We start from the raw sequence: 26,313 nt of genomic DNA, 5'->3' as shown, positions 1-26,313 counted from the left end.
GGGGACGACACATCGTACTTGAAAAGAAAGATAAAACAACAACAATAAAAAGACAAAAGATGTACGTAGTTGACACAAACGCACACACACTCACACACATTCTAACGCACCTTTATTGAATTTATGTTCTTGTTGTTGTTTTTGTTGTTTCAAGTGATGACAAAACAGCCACATAAATGCGACAAGGACGAGAAGTTACAACAACAATAAGAACAAAACAAGTAAGAACGGCGTTAAATTCGGCTAGGCCGAACTTGTTATACCCTCCACCAACAGTTTTATTGAAGTAAAATGGAACAATTGGTTTCCTTTCGTTTATGAAGACGACAAATGGCCTGTTTCACTAAGACGATTGGAATACAAATTCGTTCGAACTACTACAAAACTTCAGTTTTTTTTTTAAATATTTGAATTGTTTTTATTTTCAATCAAACAAACATCTCCTACAACAACCGGAGTTTGGTAATAATTCGAACGAATTTGAATTCGATTCGTCTAAGAGAAACATACCATAAATATCAAATTTCAACAAGTTTGGTAATACAATGTGGCTAACCTTCAAAATACCGAAATTCGGGAGGTACCGGTTCTTGGGGCTGTATCAAAACGTCGATCTATACCAGTGTCGCCCAAGAATTTCCATCAATGTTTTAGTATGTGTGTATGTATGAGTGAAGAAAACAACAACCACATGATGTTTACTGTTTGTTTTCATTCACTTACACTGTAAGTGAGAGAGAAGCAAATACAAAAACAACTCAGTGGGCGCCCTCACTATACTGTCTTTGCAAAGAAGCGCGTCCCTGATCTATACCTATATACATATGGGGGTATAGGAACACGCGGACATATACTGCAAATTCTATTCTTGAATATTTGATAACCCCATGGAAGACTAAATAAAAAATTTTAGTCTTTCGGTGGGATATTGACGTCACAACCTTCAGAATTACGAAAATCCGGACGTACCGTTCTGTGGGGACTATATCGAAACGTGGACCTATACCGACGAATTTCAGTCAGAAAGGCTTTTACCACCAACAAAGACTAAATACCAAATTTCAACAATTTCGGTAGGTTGCTGTGGCCACAACCTACAAACTACCGAAAATCGGGAGGCACCGTTCTATGGGGGCTATATGAAGGCGACGACCTATACCGACAAGTTTATGGGGGAAAGTTTTATACCCCCAACGAAGACTAAGAACCAAATTTCAGCCATTTCGGTATGATGAGAGGCTAAAACCTTCAAAATACCGAAAATCGGGTGGTACCGTTCTATGAGGGCTATATGAAGGCGTGGACCTATACCTATACCAACAATTTTCATATGGAACGTTTAATACCCCAAATGAGAACCAAATACCAAATTTCAGCCATTTCGGTGGAATATTGAGACCAAAACCTTCAAAATAGCGGAAGCTATACTAAGGCGTGGACCTGTACCGACAAGTTCCAGGGGGAAAGTTTTATACACCCAACGCAGACTAAATACCAAATTTTAGGCATTTCTGAGGAATATTGAGGCTGCAAACTTCGAACCACCGAAAATCGGGAGATACGTTCTATGGGGGCTATATGAAGGCGTGGACCTATACCGATAGATTTCATAAGAAACGTTTAGTACCCTAAATGAAGACCAAATACTAAATTTCAGCCATTTCGGTGGATTATTGTAGCCACAACCTTAAAAATATCGAAAATCGGGAGGTACCATTCTATGGGCGCTATACTAAGGCGTAGACCTATATCGAGAAATTTCATCTGCAACGTTCAATACCCCAAATGAAGACCAAATACCAAATTTCAGCCATTTCGGTGGAATATTGTGGCAATAACCTTCAAAATACCGAAAATAGGGAGGTTCCGTTCTATGGGGGCTATACTAATACGTGAACCAGTACCGAGTTTCTGGGGGAAAGTTTAATACCCCCAACGAAGACTAAATACCAAATTTCAGCCATTTCGGTGGAATATTGAGGCAATAACCTTCAATATACCGAAAATAGGGAGGTTCCGTTCAATGGGGGCTATACTAATACGTGAACCAGTACCGACAAGTTTCTGGGGGAAAGTTTAATACCCCCAACGAAGACTAAATACCAAATTTCAGTCATTTCGGTGGAATATTGAACCCACAACCTTCAAAATACCGAAAAAAGGGAGGTACCATTCCATGGGCGCTATACTAAGGCGTAGACCTATACCGACAAATTTCATCTGCAACGTTCAATACCCCAAATGAAGACCAAATACCAAATTTCAGCCATTTCGGTGGAATATTGAGACCACAACCTTCAAAATACCGGAAATGGTGAGGTACCGTTCTATGGGGGCTATACTAAGGCGTGGACCGTTACCGATAAATTTCATATGGAACGTTTAGTACCTCAAATGAAGACCAAATACCAAATTTCAGCCATTTCGGTGGAATATTGAGGCAATAACCTTCAAAATACCGAAAATAGGGAGGTTCCGTTCTATGGGGGCTATACTAATACGTGAACCAGTACCGACAAGTTTCTGGGGGTAAGTTTAGTACCCCCAACGAAGACTAAATACCAAATTTCAGCCATTTCGGTGGAATATTGAGGCAATAACCTTCAAAATACCGAAAATCGGGAGGTACCATTCTATGGGGACCTATACCGACAAATTTCTGAGGGAAGTTTTATACACCCGACGAACACTTAGTACCAAAGTTCAGCCATTTCGGTGTGATAATGAAGCTGAAACATTCAAAATACCGAAAATCGAAAAACGGAATGACAAATTTAATTATACCCTCCATATTATGGTGGAGGGTATAATACAATTGGCAGATCCCTAATTTAAAAAAATAAATAGCATTTTCGTAGGTGTCAAAATAAGTTTTGGAAATGGAAACTTCCATTTAGGCCTTTGTGGGGCAAGTATGAGAAAACAGTGGCCCTAAGTATTTTACTCAATCAACACAGTCTACACCAAACATGCTATAATCCCTCTTATATTGCTAAAAACTCCACTTGGATCTGGTTTTTGGAACAGTCGGGCCATTATCGAGAGAAGAAAAAATGTTGCAACAGAGCGAGCTTTCAAAAAGTGTAGAAAAATTGCAGAAACGTCAAAAAAAAAAAAACTGGACAAAATGTCAATGTCGGCGTAACAGACAATCAGAAACTGGAAAAATACGTTGCACATTTTTGCTCGCCCAAATTTTTCGTGTCAAAAGTTTCTAAAGAGAACGCTATTCAGCGCCATTTTTGTTTAAAGAGAAGTGAACATTTTGCAACTGTTTTGGAGTACATGAACACATTTTGGGGAAAAATGTACAAAAGGGGTTAAAATTGTAAAATTTGTTTAATTGTGGAACGCAACTAACTTTGGTCAAATGGCTCTTGACACGATGCACCTTGGTTCATTATGCCATAATTCTTTGGCACTTTCGTCAAAGAACCTTTCAACTTTCCGAAAAAAGTGCATATAGGTGGATTGAAGGAGTCATTGGTTGCTAGACTTGTTGATAGTGATCCATGTCTAGCGAGCTCACCCAATGTCCTGGTACCCAACAGAGTCGGAAAGTATATGTTAGGTTTTCCAGTGTAGTTCAGTGTTGCACTAAAGGAAGTCCTCAGATTTGATGGCTTTAATAGCCGCTTGTCTATCCAAAATGATATTCAAAGATTTCAGTATCAAGACTTTATATCAATTCTGCTGCCTTCCTAATCTTGAAGATCTCAGCTTGGAATAAACTACCGTCGCACAGTGGTCCCACTTGTATGGGAAGGTACGACAATAATATTTCTAATCGTCGGATCGATCTGATTTTTTTAAGTAAATGTTTAAAATAAGTTAAAATACTTAAGGCAAAAAGTCATCGATATGGGTGCAGTTTTTCCTATAGTCTCCATATATCGGTACCACCCGACTTCAGTTGTTTTGAAGCTTTTATTATATTTTCGGCTCGAATTGTCTGTAATTTGGTAACGGACATCCTAGATGTCAGAAACATTCTGCACCAAGAATTGTGGATATAGGTCCAGGTTTTGGTTAACCCCCATATAACGGTACCCCCTGATTTCAGGTATTTTGAAAATTTTGTCTACATTTTCGGGCCGAATTGGCTGCAATTTTATATTTGGAGTTTTCATTAATCGGGAAACTTTCCCAACAAAAAGTATGGACATAGGTCCAAAATTTGGTATAGCCCCCCATATAACGGAACTTCCCGGTTTCAGGTATTTTAAAGTTTTCATCTACAGTTTCGGCCCGAATTGGCTGCAATTTGTTATTTAGAGTTCATAGGTCCCGGTTTTGGTATAGCCCCACATATTCCTTGAAGTTTTGATTTATATTGTCAGGCCAAATTGGCTGACATTTGGTTATGGGGTTCTCAGTGGTCAGAAAACTTCTCCGCCTGATGTTGTGGACAGGAAAGGAAACTAACTATTCTGTTTAAGGTAAGAATATTTCATGGCGGGGCGTATAAAAAAGTTCGGTCCAGCCTTGACATCCAGAGCTTAAATTTTTTACTTGTTTTTCATTTTATTTAGAGAATCACTTATATCGATGCCTTACTTTCTCAACCTCGTATCTTAAAAAATACAACTTTACAGGAGAGACAAAAAACGATTTATCTCTTGATACATCGCTGTTTGGGTAAAAGTGTAAAAGGCAATAATGAGGGAATTGAGTTCATCTATGCATATTAGTTGTAAAAATATAAAAATCTTTTCTAGTTTAGGCAAGAATCACATTTATTTAGATACGAGTTTGCTGCATTTACAATCATTTTAAAACTTGATACTTTTTGAATAAGTTACGTGTTTGTTGCATTAACAGCAATTTAAACAAATTATCTCGTTTTGCCAAAATTATAACATGAAAATCATATTTGGCGAATGTTTTATTTTCAAAAAAGTATAAGAAGAAAAAAAAATAAATACTTCAAGTATTTTTGAACAAGCTCGTTGGAAACTACTTTACAGTAATACAAATAAATATGGGAATAATATCCATAAGAAACGAATATTAAATTAATAATATCATTGGTGTGGCAAATTATCATAAAATGAGTGATAGTCGACTGGAATCATTCGTTTCAGATCTTGCAAGTCGTCATATTTTCTTTTTGAAATAGGTAGTTGCTGCTTGTAGAGACTCGGTAGTAAATCATTATGATTGTGGTGCACTTGGACTCGCTTTACGATGAGGAAGATCTTGCCACTCGTCATCAAAACATAGTTTGTATTGAACACCGCAATTAAATGTATATTTCAGAGCTCTTATATTTATAACGCATGGCTCCCCTATTTTTGTGCCCGGTCGAATTGATTTTAAGTAATTGAGTGAAGAGAAATCTCGAAAAAATTTATGATTTAAATAATGTACGTTGTACGGTTTCACCAATCTGGATTGTTTTATTACAGTATTGAAATCAGCTGGCACATATAGTTCTCTACCTTTCTTCTTTCGTTCTATGGACGCATGCACAGAATCACACTCCATTTGAGTGTGACCAACTACAAGGTATTTTTGCTGAATTTCTGCATGGTAGGTATTTGCATAATGTTGTAAGGAATTCGCAAGTGTCGTATTACGATTTTGAGCACAGCACCCGTCGCTGTAAATTATAATAGGCTTTGATTTGTCTTTTAAATTCTGTAAATAGTCCAGCAAGCAAGAGGTAAATACATTTGAGTCCATACCTCCTTCAGCTTCATGCCATACCACAATGGTCCCAAATCCAAATTTTTTGGCCAAAACTATTTCAACGTCCATTTAGAATTAATTAATTATTATTTATAATAAATGTGTACAAACAGCAATTCTTACGTTTTATCGACCAAAATGACCAAAAACTGCCAAAATTTGTTGAACAGGGTGGTCCCGTTGTGTGGGGTCTAAACTAAAACATTGACCTATGTCAATAATTTTTGGTACGAAGGATTCATATCTTCCAAGAGGTCAAAATACCAAATTTCAGCCGAATCGGTCATAAAGTGTCGCTAAAATCCACAAAATATCTAAAATCGGACGGTACTTTTATGTGGGGGGTATGACATAAAATGGACCTCTTTTAAAAAAAATTATACATACTTGTTTTCTATACTCTGAAACCCTTAAATATGAATTTGAAGGAAAATCGGTTGATAGATGTGGGTATTACCGTTCTATTTCAATTGGATACTACGTACAGTCACAACAGATATTAACAAAAAATGCTCCTATCTTAAAATAGAAAAATCCTCTTTATTTTAACTGTGGCAAATTTGAGCACGATTTGACTTCTGAATTGATTAGTACAGACCCCCTGCTATCTTTCAAATTCGATTTGGAGGTGGACATATTTGGACATTTTTTTAAAAGCTTACGAATATTTAAAAACTATTTGTAAAAAATAATTATTAATATACATAAAAACATTTATTACGCTAATTTTACAAACTTCATCGTTATTTTTGTAAATATTATGAACGTACTCATTAACAGCTTCACGATTCATAATAACTTTGGTCTCACTTCTGTATATTTATGCAGCGACGCAATACAACAAAGATTGTATATTTTACAGCACAAAGTCTGTTTTATTTTTACATAAAAAAGTGTCAACTTTCGAACTGCGCCAATCAACGAATACTAACGTTATTTACAAAAACTAATTATTTTCAGATAACTTGATGTGTTTTTTATTATTCTGTGCAAAAAAAAAAAAAAAAATTAAAATCTCGAAACTTCAAAAATTGGGTTTTGGCCAAAAATTTCCTGATTGAAACCTATGTGGCATACGTAGCAAGACACGTTTTTATCAAATTCGTTAGAAATTGTGAATTTGTGCACACACAGTTTTGTTTTAAAGTAGTTTGCTCCGCTTGAAAGTAGAGGAATTGTTGCACTGGCCCGATCCTTTCTTTAAAAATTGGCCTTGTGCTCACGCCAGGGCAATTCAGTTTGGCCAATTCTTGCTTTTATTATACTACAAATAAGTATGGTAATATACATTGCGACTAGCTGTGTATTTCTGCAACTGAAATTACTTAGTTTCAATGCGGTGTAACAGTTTAGAAACTACAGGTATTAAGATACGAGTTTGATGCAGTTATGAAAATATAAGTGAATGAGATACGAGAATATATTTTATTAATATTTCAGAACCGCGGCAAAATATTGAGAAAATATTTTTTTGCATGATGTAAATCAAAAATAGCTATCGTTTGATGTGAAAAACACAAAATCGAATATTTCTAAGATACGAGGTTGAGAAAGTAAAGCGACGATATGTAGTTACCAAAACAAAAATATCTAATTTCGCACGAAAAAAACCAAAACAAACCAGTACAACGACCAGAGGCACCGTTATTATTTTTGATGTCACACACGCAGATGCAAATGTATGCAGCTGGAACCACATTTTTTGTAAACTTGACACTATTTCAAACATTCTCCAAAAATATTGAGAGTGGCCTACCATGGGGTAGTTAGTAAAACTCGACTTCAATTTTGAGGAATTCGAAAAAAATCACAAAAAAAAGTATTAGAAAAAAATCTTTTCCTGCACATTTTATGGGAATAATTTGTACAAATTTTTATGTAAAAGTAATTAAAATACATTTAGCTAAATTTTCCATTTCGAAAAAAAATGTATCTTTTAAATTGTTAGTTATTTGCCTTATAAGAACTCACAGCCTTACTGACGTTTTTATGAGGTCATACGTAAATGTCAATTTTTCTGTTTTGTTTTCTTACATAGCGTTATAAATTACAAAACCATTGCTGAAATATTCAAATATGATATGTAAAGAGACAATTTGCTGAATTGTCGCTGACATTTGTTGATATCAATTTTTGTCCCAGGTTGGGACCACAGTGCGTCGTGTTCCAACTTGTATTACCTTTCAAGACCCATCCTTTAACAGTAGACGTCGTCTGTCCAGATAATTTCTTCGTTTCCAGTCACCTCTACTTGGGATAACGACCCAAAGACTGGTGATATATTATTGCTAATTCTCTTAGGATGCAAACAGGCCCAAAGGTGCTGTCCCGCCAAAAAATCAGTTCACGCTAATAACCGCTTGTGGAGTACTTCTAAAAGCTCGAGTTATTCGAGTCGAGGCTGCTCTTCACACTTTGCCCAGTTTGCTGGATGTCGATTTATGGGGTAGTGGCAACAGACAAAACATCAGTAGGATAGGATGGGCCTTCCACAATATTATACATTCAGTGAAAAATTGATGGGTACTCCCCAGCTCTCCTCAATCAAATTCTTGCACGAAGAAAGTTTGATTCACCTAACTTTAGGAGTACATCTAGTTACTATTATGAATTCGTACTTCTGTTTTCCAGCAGCGTTTCCGGTGTCTTCATATTTTTAAGTGAGTGCTGAATTTTAATTCTCGTTTGAATTCTCAATGTTTTTCACAATATAACAAATTTGCCTTTAATGGCAAAGATGATGCTAAGAGATTTGGTGTCCATGTGTCTCCTAATCCCCAAGTCGATCAGTCTTTCGAGTGTCTTGAGGAAAAACGAGCATAAACTAATAGGCCTGTAGTCTTTAGGTACAAAGTGGCTAGGTTTCTTTGCTTTCGGGATGTAAGTGACTTTCACCTCTTTCCCCAGACCGAGTAAGCACGAAAAAGAAAGCCAAGCCTGTAATTATCAAAGTCATTGCAGCCTGGGAAATGGATGTCAGCTAGAAAGCTCAGAGTCTCGAGACCAGAGTCATTCCATCTAATATCTCGATTCTCCCAATAGATTTGAGGTCCTTACATATATGTTTTAGATTTATTATAGGCAGAAAACGTTCCATGAGCATTCTATACTCAAATGTTCTTCTGAAGGTCTTCTATAGACAGAATCCCTTCCAAATCCCACCTACATTTTCATCACATAAGTCCCTTTAAAGCCGTGGTAGATTTCCTTTTCAGGTTCTTCTATAGATAGAAAACTTGCTGAAAGTATTTTATTTACAAACAAGTAAGAAAAGTCTATAGTCGGACAGAGCCGACCATGGGATACCCTATACCACTATCCCTGGACAATCGCTCTCCACGGAACTTCTTTTCAATGATTGTGAAAATTTAATTATCAAATATCAGAGATGTAATGTATAATACTTATGACCAAAACCAAAAAGTTATCTAGCATGACAAAGGCATTTTTGTAGCAGGAAAGGAAAATATAGTTCACGTAAGATATAATGAAATCCACTTATGTAGTACTACTACTTCCGTTGTTTAACCGCTACGTTATTGAAATTTTTACCAATTTCACACAAAAGTTTCAGTCCATTTAACCCGCTAAGTATTATCTGATCTTCACGTTGGTTTGTACGCTTCTTCTTCATAATAAACTCAAACTTTGTTTAAATTTTTGCGGGTTATTATTTTGACCTACAGAGCCGCTACAAAATTGGTTAAAATTTTGTTTTTGGTCCATTTCATTCCCTGAACATTTCACGACCATCAGCAAAAACTAACCCAACCTCCTTAAAAATTCGTTACAATCGGTCCATAATTGCGGCCTTAAGCTTGTTTACAATTTTTAATGGACGGACACACATCGCTAAATCGCTTTATCTCGTCGAGATATGAATTTTGGAATACCAAATAAGGGGACTAGGACGAATATTTCGTGGTGTTACATAAACTTTTGGAGAGACAATATATAGCATGGGATAAAAATGTGGTTCTCTACACAGAACCCATTATATATTAGGCAGTAGGCCCGTTATCTAGCAAACACTTTATTGCAATTTACATCAGAGGAAAGGTCAGTAGTTTTTCGCAAATGTAGGCTATTTTGCGAAATATATATGTCCTCAAGGAATTAAAATTGGATAAATATTATGTTTTTGGTCCATTTCACCTCCTAAATTTTTCACGATCATCAGCAATAAGAATAGGGATCTATTCTAATCTGAATCCGACCTCCATACAAAATTTCGTGACGATCGGTCCATAATTGCGGCCTGGAGCGTGTTTACAATTTATAATGGACAGACGGACGGACACACATCTCAAAATCGCTTTATCTCGTCATGATATGAAGATTGGTATACCACATTGGCGGTCTCAGACGAATATTTCGCGGTGTTACATGAATTTTTACCAAAACAAACTTATAATACCCTTTTCCACATTGTGGTATAGGGTATAAATACTCGCATCTTCCGCTGACAAAAGGTCTTTTAAAGATCATGACAGTAGCCAGTTCAAAAGTATTCTCTTGAGGGGGGAAGAGTTTTATAAACCGCACATAGATTTTCATTGTCGAGTATTCTAAAATGTTATATGTATATTTTGTCGGAGATAGAAGACCATGTTCTTCTTTTCAGGATATAATAAAGCCTTCATTGTTTTTGGAAATTACTCTTGATATAACACCGATCAAATGTTATTTACTTTGTTATACACTCTGACAAACCAGTAAAGAAGGGATCAAAGTCGGGCGGGGACGACTATATGATACCCTACACCACTGTGAATGTGTAAAATATATATTGGATCTAAATCCAAATCTGAACAGATTTCGATATAATTTGGCACATTTATTTCTAGACCAAAATCCGTTACATATTCTAAATGTCATCAAAATTAGACAAGTCGGCCGAAAATACATATGGGAGCTATATCCAAACCTGAATCGATTTCGATATAAATTGGCACACTTTTTGCTAGACCAAATTTCGTCACACATTCCAAATTGCTTTGAAATCGGACATAGATAGAGTGTTTCGTGTATCAAATACCTCAAATCGGCCGAAAATATATATATATATATATATATATATATATATATATATATATATATATATATATATATATATATATATATATATATATATGGGAGCTATATTCAAATTTGAACCGATTTTCAACGATGGCAAAAAAGAATGATATTCCTCAATTTTCAGTTGTATGGTATATTCAATTTATGGTATAAAAATGTGTCTTCTCGAAATAATGGTTTTAGACCCCAGGTATGTTTGGACGAAATCTGTTTCAGACACTTTGGAGGCGATTTAGCCATGTCCGTCCTCCCGAACGGATCAACCAATTTGGTTCAAAAATTGGTTCTAGTAATATTTTGTCTAAACTTATGAAGGTGACCATATCGGTCGACTCCGTCGAGTACCGCCACAAAAATTCAAAATTGTTCCCAAAAATTATGCGCACGATAACTCCCGAAGGGACTAACCTATATGGTCTATAACACTGTGCGACAACAAAAAAATGACAAGGAAAATCGAGTAGATTATGAAAGTAGAGCTAAAAATATGAGACACGTCGGAAAGTAATCAAAATAGGGGGGGCAAGTTCCGCCCATTTTTAATTTCTTCGAAATATTCGAATTGAGATATCTTGGAATCCTTGCATTTCAGGTATGTAGTGTCTTTGGCAACTTTACTCAGGAGGGTCCTTTTTTTGAAAAACTTTCAAAAACTCCTTAAAAATGTGATCGTATCAATTCCAAAGATTCTACAAAATTGTTCGCCATAAAATTTTACTATAGGTCTCAGAATACACCAAATCTGTAACTCTTGTCTAATCGCCAGGAATCTCTAAAAATGAAAAACACGTTTTAGGGTTAAAGTCGGACTTCATCTGAGTTTATTCAAAATTGTCCCACAAAACATAATTTTAGTGAGATGATGTCAGAGACGAAAATATTCTGCTACGGAATTTAAGTTGAAAGTATTAAAAATACGCAATTTTGGCAGGTCCGATCTGGGTTTTTTTTATATTTTTCAAATATATATATTTACCACAACAGTTTGTAAAGCTGTTTAAATTGAACGCACAACAAAAAACCATCAATAAGATATTTATATTTTTCAATCACAACGACAATCTATATGAAAATTGGAAAATATGGCCCTAAAACCTATATATCAAAAACAAGTGCTGCTAAGAATGTTATATGTTATGGTAACAGATTTCTTTTATTCAGAGACTCATAATTAAACTTCATTTGGAACATTTCTTTCTTTAACAATATTCCCAAAAAGTAAAGGATTTTGCTAGATTTTGATCCAGTATGGAATTATGTAAAATTAACCGTCCAAAATTAAAACATATAATTTCATCCTAATATATATAAATTTGTAATCTAATTTTTTTAAGGAAATAGTATACATAGATATATGGTTTATTTTGAAACACATTTTGAAATTTTGTGTAGAATTTTTCATCCTTTGACACTTTTCACCTATAACCAAGTTTTATATTACTTCCATGTATCAACTCGAAAAAAGAAGGAACAATTTTTCGTCAAAAAAATTGGGAAATATTTTCATGTTTTTTCAGCAAAATTGATACTGATATTTTCATGCTACAGAATGTAAATAGACATTTCATTTCTTTGGTGAACCGTAGTGCAATTTGATGAAGAATATTTTCGTCTCTGACATCATCTTTTTAAAATTATGTTTTGTGGGACAATTTTGAATAAACTCAGATGAAGTCCGACTTTAACCCTAAAACGTGTTTTTCATTTTTAGAGATTCCTGGCGATTACAGATTTGGTGTATTCTGAGACCTATAGTAAAATTTTATGGCGAACAATTTTGTAGAATCTTTGTATTTGATACGATCAAATTTTTAAGGAGTTTTTGAAAGATTTTCAAAAAAAGGACAAAAAAGACCCCTTTGATGAAGCGCATGAGGGTTAAAATTTTTATCAAAAATATTCCCCATACCCTCCTGAGTAAAGTTTCCAAAGACACTATATACCTGAAATGCAAAGATTCCAAGATATCTTAATTCGAATATTTCGAAGAAATTAAAAATGGGCGGAACTTGCCCCGCCTATTTTGGTTACTTTCCGACGTAAACTTTAAAAACGCCGATACACGTGTCTCATATTTTTAGCTCTACTTTCATAATCTACTCGATTTTTCTCATCATTTTGAAAAAATTTGAATTTTGTTGCACAGTGTAATTTGCACATCGTAATATTTCTACCCGAATATGGACTATATATGTCATCTCCTTCGGGTACTTCCCTCGCAAAATTTTGGAAAATCGCAATTTTAGAGCTGCTCTCGAATCCCTTTGATTTTTGTTGTAACAATTTGTATACGACGGTACTAGTTTTTTCAGGGACATGTCCATACTAAAAAAAACCGAAAGCCTTAACAAAAACCCTGTGGCACCATGCGTAGTGGCTTAAACGCACGATAACTCTTGAACGGATCAGCCTATTCGATTCCAAACTTAGTTTAAGTCCGAAAATGAAAATTATCCCTATTGGTCTTTTGATTAGGGTACCTTCCCCACAAAAATTTCAAATTTGTTGTTGTAGCAACGCAAATGTGTTCGTTCGTGTATTATTTCAGTTATCAGGTTCCTCTGTACCACTGGGTCATGAGGAGGCACCCTGTCGCAGTCCTCAGGGCAGCATTCTGGCAGGTTTGAAAATTTTTGTTTAAGTGCAGTTTAGGGGCTGCTCGAAGATCCTGTTCACAGCGATATTATGTTTTTTATGCTCTAACTTATTCGGTGACCAAATGAACTGACTGGAGGGCGCCCTATAGAGCTGGCAAACCATCGATGGAAATGTCGATATTATCGATACTTAATTTTTTACGCCAATATCGATGAATAGTTTTTTATATCGATACTATCGAAAATTTTACATTTTTTAGAGCAAATTGTTAACAGACGGATTGATTCTACAAGCTTTTTGTGTAAACGAGTAAAGCGATTTCATGAAGTTTTTTACAAGCTTAAGAAGAATGGCGCAGGTGGAAGGGTGGGATAAGAGCGAGTTGGGTCGCCATCACCAACACCAAGGAGGTTGATGAAGAAGTGGATGTGATGGGCAAATCAACTCGGAAACCTTGGAAGTAGTTGACAACGGCTAGGACGAGAACGGTGGCCAACAAGTTTATCAAATTGGCCAATTTTCGACGGAAGAAGGATTTACGGAAAGCACTAACTTCATCGTTACGAGTGGCCATCAAGTGGTACAAGGCAATAACGGTACATTCGAATACAGTATCTCGCCAAGTTGTACCGGTGGTGTCTGAGAAGACCTTCAACACATACATAGGTTTCGCAAATGTTGGTGGCGATGAAGAGAGAACCAACCAAAGTCATAACCTTTTTGCAACAATTCATCCAAAAGTAACACAATCAAACCTGCGAAAAATAATTGAATCACGATCAACAAGCAAACACCATTTAAAAATCAGTGCTACTAATGGCTATATTACACCATATGCTTTTTCACATGTATGTTGTCACTTTGGGTATACTAATATACACACTAGCTGATGTCATACATGTGAAAAAGCATATGATGTGATATAGCCATAATACGAGTAAATCGATCTACAAAATTTGACAATTCGTGTGAAAAGAATAAAAAAATTACAAAAACAGGGGGTAATTCCCATGATTAGTTTTGTTTTGTATTAACCCACTTAGCGCCGAGATTTTTTTTTGCGAGAAAACTTAAAATTTTTTATGAAAATTATATTTTTGAGATTTTTTAAGCATTTTTTAATAAATAACTTTTTTCAGAAGTAGTTACTTGGTTTACATATGCGGCTACGAGATTTTTTAAATGTTTCTGATGAATTCGCATTTAAACGAATTCATCGATTACGTTTATTCTTGAGCTCTGGTCGTCATAAAATTGGGGAAGAGTTCTTTGCTTCAATGCAAAGAACTAAGAGAACTGATGAGTTTAAGTGGCGTTGGACGAAACTAGTATTCTCTGCCCTTCCCTAAAGTAAATCAATTTTAACTACACCCACTTTAAAAACTTGTTGTTTTTTAAAATTTGAAAACAACAAATATGTGATTAAGCGGACTTACTTTAAAAATAAAAAATAAATTTTTCTCTAAAACGTATAGTTTTTCTTTTAAAAGTTCCAAAAACTTTGGAGGGTAATATTGGTGCATCCTCACATGCCAATCTCTTGGTTTTCAATTGAGAAAATACTCTTACTATATTCCTAACAAATCCCTGACTTTATGATTCTAACATTTTTGATTAAATTTTTATCGCATATTTAAATTTTTCATCAAAAGTCGAAAATTACAAAAAAGTCGATTTTTTTGAATAGCTTGGGTTTTTGGCCAATTGCATGGAAATGCGTAAGTCAAATGAAGCGCTATCAGCGTGAAATTACAGATAACAGACAATACTATAACAAAATGCAAAAAACCCCACAAATATATTTGAAAAACCCAGAGTTTTATGTCAATTTTTGCAACCATTTTTGTGGCGTTTAAACGACCAGTGGCTTTCTGGGTTAAATGTTTAACTATATCCGCACACGGCCGGCGAGTCAGTAACTATAGAAAGTGAAATAATATTATTCTCCAAAATGATTTCGTCAAATTGGGCTGGAACAAATTTTTTCAACCTCCATCTCGGCGTTGTGAAATTACAACGGTATTTCAATTAAATAGGAAATGTGAACAAAACACGTTTTTTTGGTAATTTTGGATTCTACATAAATAGGGGTGACAAATCCACAATAATATCGATTTTACCGAAAGTTTTTAACAGAAATATCGAAAAAAATCGAAAAATCGATATCGATAGTTTGCCAGCTCTAGCACCCTATCTATCGAAAAGAAATGGCTCCCTAAATAAAACCCACTTTCAAGATATACTATGTCGATCCATACATTCATGTATCTCCTCTGCAACACTTTTGAGCTTTAATCCAAATGTATTCTTGTCGGCAAGTTCCTACGTCCAAAAAAGGGGAAAAAATCTGATAAACTACTAAATACATACATACATAATTATTGGGGAAGAGGATTTTGCTTGCGTAGCCGGTATTCGATTCTATATTGTCCATAGAATAAAGTATCAATTCAAAGCCGATAGCCTTTGTTGCTTGTGCTTAGCAATTGTAATTTTTTTATAATTTGTTATTATAGCAAACATTTAAATAAATAAAAATAAAACAAATAAAAAAGCGTTAAGTTCGGCCGGGCCGAACTTTTTATCCCCTTTACCATTAAATATTCTGAACTAAAACGAAATAATTATTTTCTTTCCTGTCCATAATCGGGAGGTACCGTTATATGGGGGTTATACCAAAACATGGACCTATGTTGACAGTTTTTCGTGGAGATACTTTGTGATCACTTGGAACCTCAACTTTCAAATTAAAGGTACTTCGGTCAAAAATTGTAGCTGAAATCCTCAAAATTCCGAAAATCGGCAGGTACGGTTATATGGGGGCTTTACCAACCCATGGACCTATATTGACAGTTTTTGGTGGAGATGTTTTGTGATCACTTGGAACATCAACTGTCAAATTACAGGTCAAAAATTGTAGCTAAAATCCTCAAAATACCGAAAATCGGGAGGTACGGCTATATGGGGGCTATACCAAAACATGGACCTATGTTGACAGTTTTTGGCGGAGATGTTTTGCGAAGTGACCTCAACTGTTAAATTACAGGTAGTTCGGTGAAAACTTTTAGCTAAAATCCTCGAAATACCAAAAATCGAAAGGCACCGTTATATGGGTGCTATACCAAAACATGGACCTATGTTGACGGTTTTTAGTGGAAATGTTTCGTGACCACTGGGAACCTCAAATGTTCAATTGCAGGTAGTTTGTTATAAAAATGTAGTTAAAATCCACAAAATCAGGAGGTGCCGTTATATTTGGGCTATACCAAAACATTTACCTATGTTGACAGTTGTTGGTGGAGATGTTTTGTGATTACTAGGAACATCAACTGACAAATTACAGGTAGTTCGGTCAAACATTTTAGCTAAAATACTCAAAATACCGAAAATCGGGAGGTACCGTTATATGGGGGCTATACCTAAACGTGGACCTATGTTGAAGGTTTTTAGTGGAGATATTTTGTGACCACTGTGAACACCAAACGTGAAATTACAGGTAGTTTGGTCAAAAAATTTAGCTAAAATCCCCAAAATACCGAAAATCGGGAGGTACCTTTATATGGGGGCTTTACCAAAAAGTGGTCCGATATAGCCCATCTTCGAACTTGACCTGCCAATGGAAAAACAAGTAAGAATGGTGTTAAGTTCGGCCGGGCCGAACTTGTTATACCCTCCACCACAAGTTGTATTGAAGTAAAATGGAATAATTAGTTTCTTTCGTGAATGAAGAAGTCTTAATACTATATTTCAGCAATTTCGGTAAAACAATGTGAGGCACCATCTTATGGGGGCTATTTCAAAACGTCGATCTATACCGACAAATTTCTGACGGAAAGTTTTTAGACTCAAAGAAGACTAAATACCAAATTTCCTATATTTCGGTAAGAGAATGTGGCTAAAACTTAAAAAATATCGAAAATCAAGAAGTAAGCTTCTATGGGGATATAGGAAGACGTGGACCTATACTGATGATACTCTTCTGGAATATTTTATAACTCTTGGAAGGCGAAATAGCGAATTTCAGCCATTTCGGTTGGATATTGACGTCACAATCTTCAGTATTACGAAAATCCGGAGGTACCGTTCTATGGGGGCTATATCGAAACGTGGACCTATACCGACGAATTTTAGTCAGAAATGGGACAATATGAAAGCGTGGACCTATACAGTTTTATATCACATTGAAGACTAAATACCAAATTTCAGCCATTTTGGTGGAATATTGAAGCCACAACCTTCAAAATACGGAAAATCGGGAGGTACCTTTCCATGGGGGCTATATGAAGGCGCGGACCTATACCGACAAATTTAAAGGGGAAGTTTGAGTACCCCCAACGAAGTCTAAATACCAAATTACAGACATTTCGATGTGATAATGAAGCTAAAACCTTCAAAATACCGAAAATCGGGAGGTACCGTTCTATGGGGGCTATATCAAAACTTGGACCGATATATCCCATTTTCGATGCGAACCGTACTGCAAGTAATAAAAACTTCTGTACCAAATATTGACTCTCTATCTTTAAAATTGCGAGCTGTATCTTGATTTCAACAGACAGACGCACGGACGGACGGACAGACGGACATGGTTAAATCGACATAGAATTTTATGCTGATCAATAATATATATACTTTATAGGGTCTCCGACGAATATTTCGATGTGTTACAAACGGAATGACAAATTTAATTATACCCTCCATATGGTAGAGGGTTGAATAGTTCGATGTGTTACAAACAAAAAAACAAAGTAATATACCCTCCATACTATAGTGGAGGGTATACAAATAAAATTATCAATTCACACTTTTTTATGAAAATTGTGATAAAACGACAACCCTATTTCAATCGACAATTCCAACATCCAACAAAATCCATAAAAGTATCTGAAAGATATCCATCTTCAAAAAGACAATAGCGAACACCAAACATGTTGGGTGGCAACATGGATGTCAAACCGTCGTGAATTTGTTCCATAATCTTGCCTCAATGTTTGATGTTGCACTACCTGAATGATGCATTGAATTTCATTGTTGTTGTTGTTTTGTTTGTCGTTCGTTTGATTTTGTATATTACTATTGTTGTTGCGCTTTGTATTGTGTCATCATATTCACTATGTATTTTTTGTTTTCATTCTTGCTGTTAATGCACAATGTTTGAGTATGAGAAAGAACATCATCATTATTATTTTTGTTATGATTATCGTCACACAAAGTTGTTGGACAACTATTTCAGTTGTCGCGCCACCTTTTCCGTAAGTGTCTGTTTTGTTGTTGGATGGCTTGTGAGGCATGGAGTATTCTTTATAAATTGTTATGTTATTTAGTCAGCAAGTCAGGCACCATACTACTTCCTCTCTCTCCCACTTGAATCACTCATTTTGTCGGCGTTACACACAATAACAACTATCACCAAGTAAAGGTAGACAAAGAAGATACACCGAAAAACAGCGACAAAGCAAAACAAATTAAAAACATTTAAATAAAATACTGTTGGAGAAGGGTTGCCAGGGTTAATACTAAATGGGAAATGATTTATGCAATTAACTATAAAATAATTTAGATCTGTACTGGGGTTCAATTTTGTTTCTATGAAAATGTGAAATGAACAAATTTGTAAAGGAAATAAATGTCAAATGAAAAAATTATAAAGCGGGGGCCATACACTATCAAATTGACTTGTCCATCCGATGAACTCGTTCTGTACGTGTGTGCTTGACAAGTGTGTAACAACTCACTAAACAATTTTTGATGAAATCGTACCGAATTCGGACGAAATCTCTGCACAAGTTTCCATTTCTGATGCCGTCTTCGCATGCAAAACATGTTCGTTTTTGTGTGAAGCGGTTCGCAGAATTCGGAATAATTTGTCGAGGGAAATTCGAAAGGAGCATTCGAGTTTCCACAAAAATTAGTTTCGAATTCTGAAGAAATTTCGTAAAAAAATCTGAAGTAAATTTTTATCTTCGTAACAATCTCGGACAATACTCTGAAGAAGTATTCGAAAATGTCGGAAACTATTCTGATGTTTCAATAGATGTTCCAAATATACTTACCCTAAATTCTTAATCTATATTCGGATTTGATTCGAATTTTAAATAAGAACTTTTTTATTTAAGCTATATACCTATGTTCATAATTACAATGTGTATTTATTATATTATTCACCGCTGCTGCCCGCAAAAATTGCAAAATTATAGTCGCAGTCCTTCCTGATAAAGTTTTCGAATGCTATTATTTGATTTTTCTAAAATATAATTAAAAATATTGATTATTCCATTATGTTTTTGCAAACTTACAATTTTAATTTGCGATTTAAATCACAAAATAACATGTTCCGCTACGTCTTTGTCGATGCTAACTCTCGCCACATTTCCTGGGGTAGTACTAATACTAACAAGAGGGGTCAAGCCCTTCTAGAATTTTTGAATACTAACGACCTGATAACCCTTAACATAGGGAATACACCAACCTTTGTTAACAGAGTTAGGGAGGAAGTATTAGATGTAACAATATGTTCAGAAAATCTAATAAACGAGGTACATGAGTGGAGGGTTTCAAAGGAACACTCCTTCTCTGACCATAGGTATATTAGGTTTAAAATATCAAGGCCACCGCCGAATCCGATAACTTTCCGAAATAAATCCAAAACTTATTGGGCTAAGTTCGGAAAACAAGTTAAAGATAGACTAGGGCAAGAAGTTGAGGTTTGCCTAAGCAAAGAAGATATTGATAGAAATGTCAATAAACTAACAGAGGCTCTAGTAAGGTCTTTCGAAGAAAGTTGTCCACTTCGAGAGAGGAAATCTGCCTACGAAAAACCCTGGATGACAGGGGAAATTCGTAACAAAGGCAAAGACGTCCGAAGACTTTACAATAGGGCAAAACGTAAAAAAGCAGCTGTATTCTGGGACAACTACCAAACAAAACTAAAAGAATACAACAAAATGACAAGAAACGCCAAACGGAACTCCTGGAAGCTTTTTTGTGAACAGGTAGATAGCGTGAATGACGTCTCTAAAATTAAAAAGTTTCTATCTAAAACTCACTCACAACCCGAGCTTATGGTTGATGAGACGGGTAAAAAGATGGAAACAACCGAGGAAACTCTAAGCCTTCTGATGAGAACGCACTTCCCGTCGAGTACTACGGCACACACAGTGTCACCGATGGAGATGGCTTATGCATCAGAAGAAGCACCAAAAATCAACAACTTGATGATTAAAGAAGCAATAATGAGCTTCTCACCATACAAAGCAGCGGGACCAGACCAGATTTTCCCAGCCTTACTTCAAAGGGAAGTGGACTATATTTCGTCCAATCTGGTCGAGATTTTCAATGCTTGCTTAAACTTTGCGTATACTCCATTGGCCTGGCAAGAGGCAAGGGTAGTATTCATTCCCAAGCCCGGCAAGTCAAGTTATGCAATACCAAAATCTTATCGTCCGATAAGTTTAACTTCATTCTTACTCAAAACAATGGAACGGACGGTCGACACCATGATAAAGAGTAACATCCCTAACGATATGCTCAAGTACAAACAACATGCATACGTAAAAGGTAGATCAGTGGAAACCGCATTACATGAGGTAGTACACCACATAGAGAGAACCTTCGAGATGAAGTTGTATACTCTCGCAGTTTGCATCGACATCGAAGGAGCGTTCAACAACGTCAGCACCGAAACGCTAATCCACTCCTTAGACGAGTTTCAGGTAAACCGGGCCTTGAGGCACTGGATAGACCACATGCTAAGGAATAGATGGATAAGCTGCGCGCTACAAGACGTAACAAAAAGAGACAAAGTTGGTCAGGGGACGCCACAGGGAGGAATACTATCACTTCTCCTATGGGTTACCACCATAAATAGTCTACTAAGGATCTTAACCGACGAAGGATTTGAACCCATCTGCTATGCAGACGACGTTATAATACTTCTTAGGGGAAAGAATCCAAATATACTCTGTAGAAGGGCCGAAACGGCTCTAAAAATAGCATACAGCTGGGCTAGACCGAGAGGTCTAAATGTCAACCCGGAAAAAACAGAATTATGTCTATTCACTAGGAAAACGAAAATAGGAGCTTACGAAGAACCCGTTTTCCTAGATAAGATGATAAACATTTCTCCAACAATTAAGTACCTGGGAGTAATTCTAGACAGGAAACTTAAATGGAGAGACCATATTCAGGAAAGGGCTAATAAAGCCCACAGATGTTGGTCAACCTGCAGAAGAGCTATAGGCTCAAAATGGGGTTTCAATCCTAGGATGACACACTGGTTATACAGAAGCGTAATTAGGCCGATTCTAACTTACGCTTCTGTGGTATGGTGGACAGCTACGGACAAGAAATGCAACGTAAAAGTACTGCAAAAAGTCCAAAGAACGTGCTGCTTAAGTATTAACGGGGCAATGAGGACTACACCAACTAGGGCTTTAGAGACAATTTTATTTGTCCACCCAATAGAAATTCAGGTAAGGTATGAGGCAGCCATCGCAGCTATAAGACTTAAGTCGATGAGCGAGTGGATCGTAAGAGACCACCAAACATACCACCAAAGCATATTACAGGTTACAACGGGTGAGTCAATATATCATATTGTATCAGACCGTATACCTGAAACAATTGAATCCGCCTTGTGTGAAATTTTAATACCAGACAGGGACATGTGGATCGATGGAACCCTGGAACGGATGCCAACTGGAAGCTGTGGTTTCACAGATGGGGCCGTTCTAGGGGGGAGAACGGGTCTGGGTCTATATATCGAAGACCAGGAAACTAGAATCTCCCTTCGACTGCCGGATCATAATACGATCCTACAGGCCGAAATCCGAGCGATGACAGAGTGTCTGAACTGGTTTAAAGCTAACACAAGGCCAATCACTGTAAACATCCTAACGGACAGTAAAGCAGCAATTAAAGCAATAACAAGCAAGAAGGTGAAATCAAAAACTGTCCTGCAGTGTAAAAAATCAATCAACGACTACTCCCACCATGGTTCTGTCAACATTATATGGGTACCAGGACATAAAGGGATTAGGGATAACGAGATAGCAAACTCCTTGGCAAGGCAAGCCAGAGAGCAAGCTACGATAAGCCTAGATAATGCTAAGCCGTTAAAAGCGGCGCGTCTAGAGTTAAAAGCATGGGCAGAAAACGCCCATACATCCCTCTGGAATACTGAAAAGAAAGGGAAAAATACAAAAATCCTCTGGGGAAACCCAGACAAGGATAAAACAAAGGAACTCCTTCAAATGAGTAAAAAAGACATTAGTAGACTGACAGGCATCCTTACAGGACACCTAGGGCTACAAGCACACCTGCACAAAATCGGTTGTGCAGAAAGCAGCGAATGCAGAGCATGCGGAGAGGACGACGAAACGTTGGAACACTATCTCTGTCATTGCCCAGCCTTCGCGACGCTAAGAAACCAATTTCTAGGAAATAACACTATACCAGAACTCCACCAAATTAGGGCAAGCGAGTTCAAAAACTTAAGAGATTATGTCAATGGCACAGAATTTCTTAACTGATAAATTTATTTTCTTTTTAATAAATTAAACAATAAAAAATGTATTCCCCTTAGGCTTCTGAAATTAGAGCGCACAACAGGCCTATACTGGCTTAAGTGTATGCCCCATACGGGCATGTGGCGATTCTTATATTCGCCCCTCTTTTTCAACCTAACCTAACCTACGTCTTTGTCAATTAACAGTTGCTAAATAACTAAAAAAAAACAAACCACAGCATGCAAACAAAACAAAAACTCTACCTTGTCTTTGTAGTTCTTAAAATAATCTCTCTGGGAATTTACTAGCGAGAAAGAGAAACGAACCAAAATTTCCCATCAGAGAATGTGCAGAATATTGGCAGATTTTCGAAAACAAGCACAAGAAAATGTGCAGAGATTCCTTAAAACAATGGCTGATAATAGGTTCAACTTCTGAAGGAAATTTTGAGAAATCGGAATATTTTCTGATCATACATTGGAAAAACTCTTAGAAAAATCTAATATCAGAGCGCTCGGCAACAATTGTTTAGTGGAAAAGCATCAAAACTATTTTGATTTTCCTCAATCCATAAAATTCACCCGCTTGCGCGTTGGGCTAGTTCGGCATCGGAAACTCGTCGATTCTCAGCGTTACAGTAACTAGTTCCACTTCTGACCCCTCACAGTGCAATCAACTGTAAACTTTAACATGGGGATGTCATAGGAGGTAACCAATTGACACTCTATGCATTACCTGTAGGTGGTATTGTACTAGTTCCAGGTTTACAGTCATATTCCAGTTTATTTATAAAAAAAAGTGGTGGGAAATAGTCACAACTGACGCTTCGTCGTTTACTTGGGGATATATCGGTGTAAGATGGTTCCCTTCGCATTACTTATGGGCCAATTGTGAACTAGTACCACTTACCTCTAGTTTAGGACTATTTAAATTGCGACAATTGGAATTGCTAGCGGGTAGAGAGAAGAAGAGGCCGATTTGCATATTTCCTTCGTATTCCTTTTTTATACCAGAACAATATGAATAATATGTACGAAGATATTCAGTCCATCAACACTAGCTTCTGTTATTGGATGCTTCATTTATATTAAAGTTATGAAGAAAATGTAAATGTGAATTATTTATACAACTCGTCGTTTAAGTTAAGTTAATTAAGTCGCAACTGACGCCTCCTCGTTTACTTGGGAATAAAAAGGTGACAATTGGTTCCCTTCGCATTACTTAGGGGCCAACATGTGTACTAGTACTGATTAGAACTAGTTCTGGACTACTTAAATTGCGACAATTGGAATTTTCGTCGCAAGCGGGCACACACACATTCTCATATTTTGAAAATTTTACACATACCTACTACAACAAATATTGACATCAAAATTTGATAGTGTTAGGGCCATTATTATATGTGTTCTTTTACTATTGGATAGATTTTAAAACGCAAAATAAACCAATTTGGAAGAATATTTTTTATTTAAAATTTTCATAGCCCCTGGATTTGCACGCTTTCAAATTCCATTTTAACTGATCCTCTGGCACTGCACTTGGGGGTAGAATAGGATGCAGTCCAAAGCACGTGTTTTGGTACATTCTGCGGAATGTGTGCAAGCAATTACAAAATATCCCAGAACAAATAAAATGCATTTATTATTTGTGTAAAACAAAAATATTAAGAACTTTATTACATTAACACAAATTATGAAAATTCTCCATTGAATTCAATCGCAACCATGCATGTTTCCTCCGCTCTCCACTTAATCCAAGCTTTTTGGAAAATGTATGCCGCTGCCTGTAGAGATGTACAAACTGATTTATGTACTTGTAGGGATCTCTAACAACTGCTAATAAAATGTAGAGAACGGAGTGCCTTTTTTACGAGCCGTTTGGACTGCATCCGGATGCTGTTAAATTGTGAGGAATTGGAGTGCCCTTTTCACGACTCCTTTGAACTGCATCCGGATATTGTAAAAATGTGACAAGTGGATGTGATTGTTTGGATTGCATCCAAATGCAGTTAAAATGTGAGGAATGGAATGCCCTTTTCACGACTCCGTTTGAACTGCATCAAAACATGCCGTGAAAGAACTCGTCCACATTGCACTACTTCCAATTTATTTTGCTGGGTCCACCACGAACAGTATTGAAGTGAATAGGAACAATTAGCTTAATTTCGTTTTATTACAGGAGTAGTACATACATCTCAACTGATAATACTCCCTTCAAAACAGTTCATATGGCGCGACATTTTTGTTCTTTCCAAAACATGGAACAATATTTACAATTTTCCGAATTGAGCGAAATACATAAATTGGACAATATCGACTAGACCTAAAGGCCTGGGTACATAAGCTACCTCGCCTGCTTGCCTGCTTCATTTCTGACAATAAACATAAAAGAATAAAGAGGGCCGTGCAAATTTCGAACTAGGTTGCTCATTACTTTTTTATACACTCCACCATAGTATGGAAGGTAGGTTTGTTTTTCCGTTTGTAACGCATTAAAATACTCATTTGCGACCCTATAAAGTATATATATTCTTGATCAGGGTAAAATTCTGAGTCGATCTGTGCATGTCCGACACTTCTGTGGTAATCACTCTAGCATCTACAAAAATGGAGATAGGATGCTGAAATCTTGGGAATATGTGTCTTTTGTTTGCACGTTTTGGTATAGCCCACCATAGAATTTTACCTACAATTTTGAACCGAATTAGCTGTAATTTGACATTTGAAAAAATTGTCAACATAGGTCAATTTTTGGATATAGCCCCCATATAACGGTACCTCCCGATTTTCAGTAATTTGAGGATTTTAGCAACAATTTACAACTGAACTAGCTGTAATTTGACATTTGAAGTTTTAAGTGGTCACCACACCAATCCACCAAAAATTGTCAACATAGGTCCATTTTTGGATATAGGCTCCATATAAAGGTACCTCCCGATTTTCGGTATTTTGTGGATTTGACCTACAATTTTTAACCGAACTAGCTGTAATTTGACATTTGAAGCTTTTAGTGGTCACCACACCAATCCACCAAAAATTGTCAATATAGGTCCATGTTTGGATATAGGCTCCATATAAAGGTACCTCCCGATTTTCGGTATTTTGTGGATTTGACCTACAATTTTTAACCGAACTAGCTGTAATTTGATATTTGAAGTTCTTAGTGGTCATCACACCTCTTTATCAAAAATTTCAAAATAGGTCTATGTTTGGAGATAGCCCCTATATAACGGTACCTCCCGATTTTCAGTATTGTTACGATTTGACATACACATTTTAACCGAACTTGCTGTAATTTAACATTTGACGTACTCAGTGGTCACCATACCTTTACGTGTCCGTGTTTTGGTATAGCCCCCATAGAACGGCACCCCCCGATTTTCGGTACTTTGAGGACGTCAGCTACAAATTTTTACCGAAATAGCTAGAATTTGTCCTAC

At 36.4% G+C, this 26,313-nt stretch overlaps 1 protein-coding gene across 1 annotated transcript in view; it reads left to right on the top strand.

Annotated features, from left to right (window-relative positions):
* The window catches only part of Kyat (Kynurenine aminotransferase), a 467,753-nt gene that overhangs the window by 105,584 nt on the left and 335,856 nt on the right, over positions 1-26,313 (top strand). The gene's annotated exons all lie outside the window — the stretch shown is intronic.

Source organism: Musca autumnalis, unplaced genomic scaffold, assembly GCF_047663935.1.
Source record: "Musca autumnalis isolate F117 unplaced genomic scaffold, ASM4766393v1 scaffold_1, whole genome shotgun sequence".
Taxonomy (NCBI): Eukaryota; Metazoa; Arthropoda; class Insecta; order Diptera; family Muscidae; genus Musca; species Musca autumnalis.
This window is presented reverse-complemented; position numbering and strand designations above follow the sequence as displayed.